The sequence below is a fragment of the Sesamum indicum genome, linkage group LG3 (assembly GCF_026168435.1).
Source record: "Sesamum indicum cultivar Baizhima isolate 11 linkage group LG3, ASM2616843v1, whole genome shotgun sequence".
NCBI lineage: Eukaryota > Viridiplantae > Streptophyta > Magnoliopsida > Lamiales > Pedaliaceae > Sesamum > Sesamum indicum.
In genome coordinates, this window is record NC_142659.1 from 7,134,101 (window position 1) to 7,144,157 (window position 10,057).

General features: G+C 34.3%; 1 long non-coding RNA gene across 1 annotated transcript; it reads left to right on the top strand.

Annotated features, from left to right (window-relative positions):
• Nucleotides 1-376: 376 nt before the first annotated feature.
• Nucleotides 377-5,816, top strand: LOC148788634 (uncharacterized). Its single transcript, XR_016064845.1, has 2 exons — nucleotides 377-543; nucleotides 5,601-5,816. It is a non-coding gene; the product is annotated as an uncharacterized LOC148788634 (long non-coding RNA).
• The last annotated feature ends 4,241 nt before the right edge of the window (nucleotides 5,817-10,057 follow it).

The window sequence follows — 10,057 nt, forward strand, 5'->3', positions numbered from 1 at the left end:
TTTTTTATCATGATATTAGATATCATGGTATTTTCTTGGGATTTTCATTTTCTTATATGCATGCTTAATGTAACGCCCCAAAGATTATAATATATAATTGGGGGATTAATTGATAAATTTTTATGAAACTTAGTTAATTGGTAAATAAAAATTATGGGCTATAATTGGAATATAATAAAACTTGAACGGATTAAATTGGAGTTCTTTATAATATTTTGGGGCAATTTATATTAATTAAAGAAATTTAGGAGGAACGTAATGGATATTTTAAGAAAAGTCTAATTAAATAAATAATGATAATATTATTATTATTATTTATATATATGTATTAGTAAATAATACATATATATTAGTATATATATATATTAATGAATACTACATATATACATATGAAAAGAGAGAGAGGATTGAGAGTGGGAGGTGGGCCATCTCCCCACCGCCTCACTCTCCTCCCTTTACTCACACACACATACATATTACACACACATGCACGGCTCACACACACATGAAATTGAGGTTTCTCTCGCGGAAGAAAACTCAGAGGTACGAGAATTGCAATTTCAATTTCTATTTATTTATATAATTATATTATTTAATTAATTCATTTATTAAATGTTGTTTATACTAAGCAATGTACTATTTAATCAGAATATTTTACAAGTTTGGCTATTTAAAATAGTGTTGAATTAAATATTAAATTGGATATAAAAATGATATCGTTGGTCAATTAGATTATTAAATTTATTAAATTTAAATATTACTATAGCTAATTTATACAATTCCATCGCAATTGTTAACCAAATACGCAATTATGTGTATTATTGTTCAATTAAAGTGTATAATAGCGAGAAATTGATAGAAAATTCATAGAAATATTCTGAAAATTATATTTAATAAATGGTATGTTAATAAAGAGAAAAAACGAAGATTTGTATTTCGATAGAAATAGAATAGTAAAGAATTATTAGAAATTATACAAATAATATTCAATATTATATTTAAAAGAGGTTACGATATTCTCGATATATTAACTATATGTGGTATAACTCATTATAGGATACGGGGGTACAGTGAAAAGACCGAACCACTACCTATTGGATAGATAAAGGCGTTGTAAGGGCGAGATAAGTGAATAATTAGTACTATCTATATATGTCATCTTTATTTGTGATTTTACTGTTATCCGAATTTATGGTTTAATGCTGATATTGGTTTATCTGAAAATATATGAGTGGTGAATGATTTAATTTGATTGACGATATTGTGTACGTGGAATGCTAAGACACATTGACATTTGATGTTTGTTGTATGTTGTGTTGTGGGTGTCTGAAAATGAGAATGTATTGATACATGGTTTTACGTTACTAGTTGCTTACAAGAATGGTGATATGTGGAAATGAGGGAGTGGTGGAAATTGAATATAATTGTGGTGTGAATACCCCTTGATGTGTTGAAAAGCCTATAAGGCGAAATGTAATGAAAAGAGCTTTGATGCGATATGAAAAGAGCTTTGATGCGATATGAAAGAGCTATGATCGAAAAGAAAATGCTATGTGCGAAATGAAACAGCTATGTGCGAAAAGAAAATGCTATGTGCGAAATGAGATTGATGAGCCGGCTGTCAAGGGGGTTCACTTAAATTTATATAACGGTGAGATTGAGTTGGCGGGAAAAACACAATATCACCTTCTAGTAAGAAAACTAGGGAAAAATGGAGTTTGGTTGGTTGTTTTATTATGAGATAGTCATGTGGTATAGTAAAGCTGATTATGTTGGAATTAAATTGATTGTATTCCATGCGTGTTGCCTGTTCATCTTGTTTGGGTTGTGTTTGATATACATATATAGATAGGGCTGGTTATTTACTTACTGAGTGGCAGGCTCATCCCTCTGCTGACATTTTCTTTCAACAGTAGACTTTGAGGGGTCTGAGTGTTGAAAACTAGGTCTACGCGTTATACTCAGGCAGGTCGGGCCAGTATCCAGTTTTCTCCTCTTTGTCAGCTAGAGTACAAACCACATTTTGTTTGTACAGAGAGAATATAAGTGTACGGATTACCTGTGACGGATCACTTTGTGATGTGTGATATGTATATATATATAATATTGTGGGTTGATAATAACTATTATGACGTGTTGGGATTACGTATGCAAATTAATTAGATGGTTATGTGTAAATTTATATGTATGAACATAGAGATTACTATAAGTATGACGTTTAGGATAGATATAGCCCTTGTAGCAAAGGGGGTGCTACACTTAATTGGTATTATGTGTTGAATAAGGTGAATGATCACGGAGCCCTAGATCACATGTATATCTTATAATTTTATTGGGTGGGCCCGTGTGCCCTTGTGATTTATTTTCTCCCTCCTTCTCGTTTTTAGTCTTGGAATAATAAAGCTTGCTATCTCCCTCGACCTCTGATCGGAGTTTCTTGTTAAATTGTAATAGGAGTAGTATAGATTATTTTGGTGAGGTTTTTATTTTAATTGAACCCATGGAAGAAGGTCCACGGAGGAGGAGGACTATGGAGAAGGCAACCTACGAAGATATTACAAGGCACATCTATATGTTGAAGGGTAAAACAATTTTTGTAATAGCATAGGGCTACCTTAGACAGTCCTTAGACTCACTGCGGGCTCAGCGGGTCGCATAGGCTGGGCTTGTGATCATCCAACAGGGGTATGCTAGGCTTCATTGCATGCAATGTGTTTACCTAATACTTTAAATATTTGATATTTATGCATGCAAAGCTATTTTTTTATTAGGTCTCGATCAAACAACTCAACATTTATTCTCACTTGGTTGGACCAAGTTAAAGTTTTAGGACCCAAAATGGACTTGCATCAAAATTATTTGATCTGTCCAACATTTCCATCCACAATAATGTGGTGAGGAAGCTACCACTACCTAAGTGTGCTCTCACAAGTCGTTGCACATTTGGACTAGAGTTAAGCTGCACCATTATTGTGAACAAAGGAACACGGTCACTGTTTTTCTGTCTCACGAGTCGTGAGAGGTGACAGTTGAGGTGTGACTTGATTGATGGATTGAAACTAACACGAATTAAAATATTATGCCCGTAAATGGACTTGGATCAAAATGGCATTTCGATCTGTCCAATCTATCCATAGCAATATCATGAAGAAGCTACCACTATCTAAATGTGGTCTCATAAGTCGTGACACATTTGGAATATAAGGCAAGCTGTATTATTATTATGAACAAAGGATACGCTGGTTGTTTCCCTATCTCACAAGTCGTAGGGGTCGGTAATTGAGGTATGATTTGGTTGATGGGTGGGGATTAACACAGAATAACATGATACGCTTGGATTCCTCAGGATCATGTAAAGAGGTGAGGAAAATATCTTGGGAATCTCATGGAATTAGAATGGCCTTGGTTGCCTCCCACAAGGCTTTTTCCATGTGAATTATAAAAGCGGGGCATGGTGAATTGTTCTTGTGGATCCCAAGCCCACTACGAAAGGATTTTTTGAAACCCACTTGAGAGTGCTGGGATTTTATAGAAATAGTGGGAGAAGTTAACGACTAAGACACTGAATCTTTACTCAAACTCAACATTGCTATAATCTACTTATTTTCTACTTTGTATTTAGAATGCATATCTTAGATATCATTTTCCATTTTCTTTATTTTTGAGATTTATTTAATGGAATACAATCGATTAAAGTTGAATGTGAAATCGAAGGATTATCCTCAATTTTTGAACCTAGGCATATGTCATGGAAAATCCACTTCCATCGGACCTGCGAAAGGAGTCCTTGCTTAAGGAATGTTTGGCGCTCAGGATTAAATCATAAGGATAATCGCAAGGTCCGTAACATCAAACATGCTTCTATCATTCATGTGACGCCCCAAAAAATTATAATATATAATTGGGAGACTAATTTGTAATCATTAAAAATTTAAATTTAATTAAATAACTAAATTATAGATTGAATTTGGGATTTAGTAAAACTTGAACGAATTAAATTGAAGTTCGTAATAATAATTGGACGTGAAAGGTATTTTCAAAAAGTTTAAAACTAAATATAATATATAATAATAATAATAATAATAATATATAAATATATGTATATAATGTATAAAAGAGGGGGGGAGTTGGCACCGCCTCAACCCCCTCCACTTAAAATATATATATATATATATATGTGTGTGTGTGTGACCTCATATTCACACACGTACATAACCAGTTCCACTGTATTTCCGCAATATTTCAGATATGAAATATTGATTTTAATTTATATTAGTTTATAATTATATTATTTAATTAGTTCATTTATTAAATATTGATTATATTAAGCGATGTACCATTTAATTGGAATATTTTACGGGTTTGGCTATTTAAAATAGTGTCTAATTAAATATAGAATCGGATATAAAAATGATGTCGTTGGTTAATTAGATTATTAAATTCGTTATATTTGAATATTGCTATAGCCAATTTATATAATTCCATCGGAATTGTTAGCTAAATACGCAATTCTACGTATTGTTATTTAATTAAATTATATAATAGCGAGAAATTGATAAGAAATCCGTAGAAATATTCCGAAAATTATATTTAATAAATGGTATGTTAATAAAGAGAAAAAATGAAGATTTGTACTTCGATAGAAGTGGAATATTGAAGAATTATTAGAAATTGTACGAATAATATTTAATATTATATTTAAAAGAAGTTACGATATTCTCGATATATTAACTATATGTGGTATAACTCATTATAGGATACGGGGGTAGAGTGAAAGACCGAACCACTACCTATTGGATAGATAAGCGTTGTAAGGTCGAGGTAAGTAAATAATTAGTATTATCTATATATGTCCCTTATATTTGTGGCTTTACTGTTATATAAATTTGTGGTTCATGCTGACATTGATTTATTTGAAAGTATATGAGTGATGAAATGATTTGATGATTGACGATATTGTGTACGTAGAATGAGGAAATACGTTGAAATATTATGTTTGTTGTCTGATGTGTTGTGAATGTCTGAAAATGAGAATATATGGATATACTATTTTACGTTACTAGTTGCTTACAAGAATGGTGATATGTGAAAATGAGGGAGTGGTGGAAATTGAATATATATTGTGGCGTGAATACCCCTTGACATATTGAAAAGCCTATAAGGCGAAATGAAATGAAAAGAGCTTTGATGCGACACGAGAAACAAATGAAATGAAAAGAGCTTTGATGCGATATGAAAAAGATGTGATGTGAAAAGAGCTATGATGTGAATTGAAAGAGCTATGATGCGAAATGATATTGATGAGCCCGCTGTCAAGGGGATTCACTTAAATTTATATGACGGTGAGATTGAGCTGACGGGAAAAACACGATATCACCTTCTGGTAAGCAAACTAGGAAAAAGAAAGTTTAATTGATTATTTTATTGTGAGATAGCTATGTGGTGTACTACAATTGATTATGTTGCAGTTAAATTGACTGTATTCCATGCATGTTGCTTACTTATCCTATCTTGGCTGTGTTTGGTATACATATATAGATAAGGCTGGTTATTTGCTTACTGAGTGGCAGGCTCATCCCTCTGTTGATATTTTCTTTCAGGAGTAGACTTTGAGGTGTTTGACTGTTGAAGATTAGGCCTACGCGCTATACTCAGGCAAGTCGGGCCAGTATGCTGTGTTCTCCTCGTTGTTAGTTAGAGTACAGATCATATTTTGTTGTATAGAGGGAACGTAGCATGGAGATTACTTGTGGTGTTTGATATGTATATATATAATATTGTGGGTTGATAATACCTATTATGACGTGTTGGGATTACGTATGCAAATTGATTAGATGATTATGTGCAAATGTATATATATAAACACAGGGATTAATATAAGTATGACGTTTAGGGTAGATATAGCCCTTGTAGAGAAGGGGGTGCTACAATTCATGAGTAGTATGATAGGCGAGACGTTGTTGGTTCAATAAATGCTCCACATAAATCATATTCATGTGGCACCGAACCGGCATATTGGATATGCCACAACGAAAGCATTTTTGTGAAGTCTAAATGACTGAAGGTTGTCTATACACAAACATTGGGCTAAGATGCAATGCCTTGTGGAGAAGTTCTAAGACCCGAATGTTGATCTTAAAAGGAATTTATTTCATCACTCCTTCGTCCTACTTATCTTAAACTCTAAATAGGCGTGAGAAGACCATTTCATCAGTTGATAAAATGGTTGGACCAATACAAGGCAACGATTGAAGAATCTTCACAGACGGTATTGGATTTGGAGGCTTCAACATCAAAAGCAAAAGGCAACGGAGCTTGACATTGAATGAGAAAGAAAGATGAAGCAAAGTCAGCCGCTTCAAGCGCTATGAGTGCTCCTGTCACCTTAATGAGCGAATGTAAAAGGAAAAATGGGATAATGGTTCGATAGTCAAAATTGACTTATGATGTTTACATATAATTGTCAAAGGGCATTAGAAGAGGGAGTATCGTGAACTCCCCTTCACCCAAACTATGGCATTTGTCGGGCAAACATGATTACTGTTCGTATTCCCAAGTGTTAGACACTTGCTCCAGAAATGCATTTATGGAAATGACTTACAGAAATGAATGGAATAGAACTCTAAGACAACTACTTCTAAAGCTAACCAATGGCTAGGCCATTAGTGCAAAAGCAATAAGACTAAATAAACTTAGCTAATAGTATTCATGTTGAAATAGTTTACGTTTATGTAACCTAGCATGATTAAGTCGTTAGTCAATTGTTGGACAAATTAGACTACAAAATTGATTAATAAAAGATTTTTTCGACTTTGATGAGTTATTAAATTATCGTACTACATAATTAGTTTATGCACAATCAAAATAAATGACTAAAACGGATGATCAAGAACATAACTTATAGAAAATGACATACATGAACTAAGCCATATCCCTCTAGTTGGATAAATAGGTTGGCAAATTCAAAGAGTCTAGCAATTGATGATTTGAGTTTACTAACTTATGAATCCTTTCTCAGAAGGAAAAAAGCAATTAAATCACTTTATGGGACAAAGAATGATTTTCAAAAATAATCAATTGGATTGGATCCAAAATAGACATTTGTAAGTTAGTAAATACAAAAATACCAATAGAGGATTCACAAGTCTAAGGACTTTTGGAAAGTTTGGAGAAATTAGACTTGAGTTGGAGAACCAAACTGGTTACGGAGATAATCCATTTGGTGGGATCGAGGTAATGCATATTTAGTGGGATTTCTTGTAACATCCTAAATGAGAATGGAATTCTCATTCAGTGAAATTCCACCGAAAGAGACGATGTTGAACTGTCTCTGGTAAGGAAGAAATTGAACCTTGATTGAACATGGTTCGATCGGTGCTTCACTAGATGTGGACTTTTGAAAAACCATCCAGTTGTAAAATATTGTGTTTTCTTAAAGTCGTAATCCAGAAAATATACTTGATATGGTTAGGCAAACCTATGCCGTACAAAAGTCTTGACTATGAGAAATGATCCCGCATACGTTAAAGGACTAGTGGGAGGAAAATTTGACTCAGAATCTAATTTATACAAGTTCGTTATGGAATAATACAAACATGAAATTGGATGCCCTACATACTTATTTTGACGAGTTCATGAGGTACATGACTCGGTCAAAAACAAGATGGAAAGTCAATGGGAGCTCAATTGTGTTCCAAGTGTTTTAGAGGTTCAGAATGTCCCAATCATTCGGAATGATATAAAGACATCTTGAAAGTCTAAAACGCGAACATTGTTTATCAAATTTTCTATAATAGGATTGGACTCCTATCTAAAGATAAGCTATCCAAGATTCAGTCATGGTAGACTAATGAAGAGCTTAAATATTTGATATCCCTAACGTCTTTGTTGTAAGCTGCATGGAATTTTATTCGGTGCATTAAGCCCGATGTTGCTCATGATTTTTAATAATAAAAACGTATATCGAGTGTGGATGTTGCTCATGAGTGTGGAGGTTGCATTAAGCCCGATGTTGCTCATGATTGAAGGGCTATCTTTAATACCTGAAAAAGGATTAGATAAGAGCTCTTGATGCATATTAATGGAGGTTGGTTTTGGAAGGCTATAGCAATAGTAGCTTCCAGCATCATATGAATAATATTTAATCTAAAAAATGAATGTACATTCGAGGTTTACTGAATGTGGTAATATCAGAAAGGTTCCAATTGGAATATCACAAAGAACCTAATCATGAAAAATTGACTGTATGGCAAACTTTGAAAGTTATATTGGAAAAAGGTTAGGATCGAAAAACAAAGCTCAATTATTGGGTGTTCTACCAAGCATACCTGCGCTAGTAGTCACCTTGGAGGATAACTCTGGGCTATGGCACAAAATAAAAGGCCCGAGATCTCATCACAGGTCTAAGAAAAAATCTTAGACACCATCATTTGCTAGGAGCGATGATAGAAAGATGTAACGTGCGGTTGGACCGCCGAACATCGGCAGAAACGAGAGTAGACCCATAAGACCTAGCCAGTATCGCAGATTAGTCATAATCAGATTAATCTAAAAACATGAGCAATTCGCTTTAAGGTCAAGTGAGAAATTGTTGGAATAGGTGACCAAACAGTCAATTAGATTGGCGATTTTGAGAACCATTCAAGCAATCTTTATTTAAGCAATATTTTCCTGACGAATATAATAAGTATTTATTTGTGGCGCATGTAACTATTGTGCTTACCAAATTACATCAACTATAAGTTTGACATCACAACACATGCCCAGAGACCACTTTGTAACCCATGTAGTTGGGCTGTGCATTGGATGGTAGCTATCAAGGCAACTTCTGTGGGCTGGTCTGAAATGTTCTAAGTTGAAGACCTCAAATCTAGGCATTGAGAGTCCTACTAAGACCTGCACTGAGTATTGCATTCATTGGATGAGTTCCGTGTTTCATCGGCGAGAGGCATTGGACGTCTATAAATTTCAGTAGGTTAGTTGACAAGGTGGTCAGCTTACTGAACGACCACACGGGGATCGTCATATGGAAGCCTTAGATGCTTGGTCGGAATAACTTAAGTCCCTAGCTCCGATAGTACGGGAGTAGTCTTTAGAATTGAGAAATCACAACAATCACGTGTATGCGATGATTGCATCTTTGATTAGTACATCCAAACAAGGTATATATATGTATATTAGTTATTAAACATAACACAAAACTGATCCTACCCTAGAAGCTTCTAATTCGGCCGCCTCTCTCACAAGCACACTTGGTGTGTTCTTTCTACCTAATTTTCTTCTATCAGAGATATCTTGGGGATCTTATATTCTAGTGTGGTGTATACGTGTATTTAGAGGGCTACTACGTTGAAGTCTTATGTGAACTTCGAAACAAATCAAGAGAAAGGTAATCATTGATTTTCGTTTTAATTTCACCATAAGCCCCATTTAGTTTTATTCTTGTAATTGTTAACTACATGGAACACCCATGAACTCCAAGGGTACACCCCTTGGAATCATAGTTTTATTACGTTTAGATTTTAATTTATGAATTTTATATTACCGATTCTACTTGCGCGTTTCCAAGCCGATCCACTCGCATTTTTGTTGCTTTCAATTCCACCACGTAATTTGAAAACAATGCAACTTTAGAAGCAGCTAAGGAAGCGGTTTGGATGAAAAACTACATCCGAGACTTGGTTGTATCGTCTAGCATTGCTGACATAGTTATCTTCTGTGATAACAACGGGGCAGTAGCATAAGGAAAGGAACCGAGATCTCATCACCGTTGCAAATACATTCTTAGACGCTACTATCTAGTTTCAGAGATGGTGAGCAGAGGTGGCGTGCGGATGGACCGAGTCAACTCAGCACAAAATAAAGTAGATCCACTAACTAAACTGGTGTCTCAAATTGCTCATAGTCAACATCTTGATAAGATACGTTTGAGGCCGATGGATGATTGGCCTTAGGTCAAGTGGAAGATTGTTAGAATAAATGAAAAAAAATCCAATTAGATTGGCCTAGATGTATTTTATTCTAAGAATTAATCGACATTATGTAATATTATTTTTAG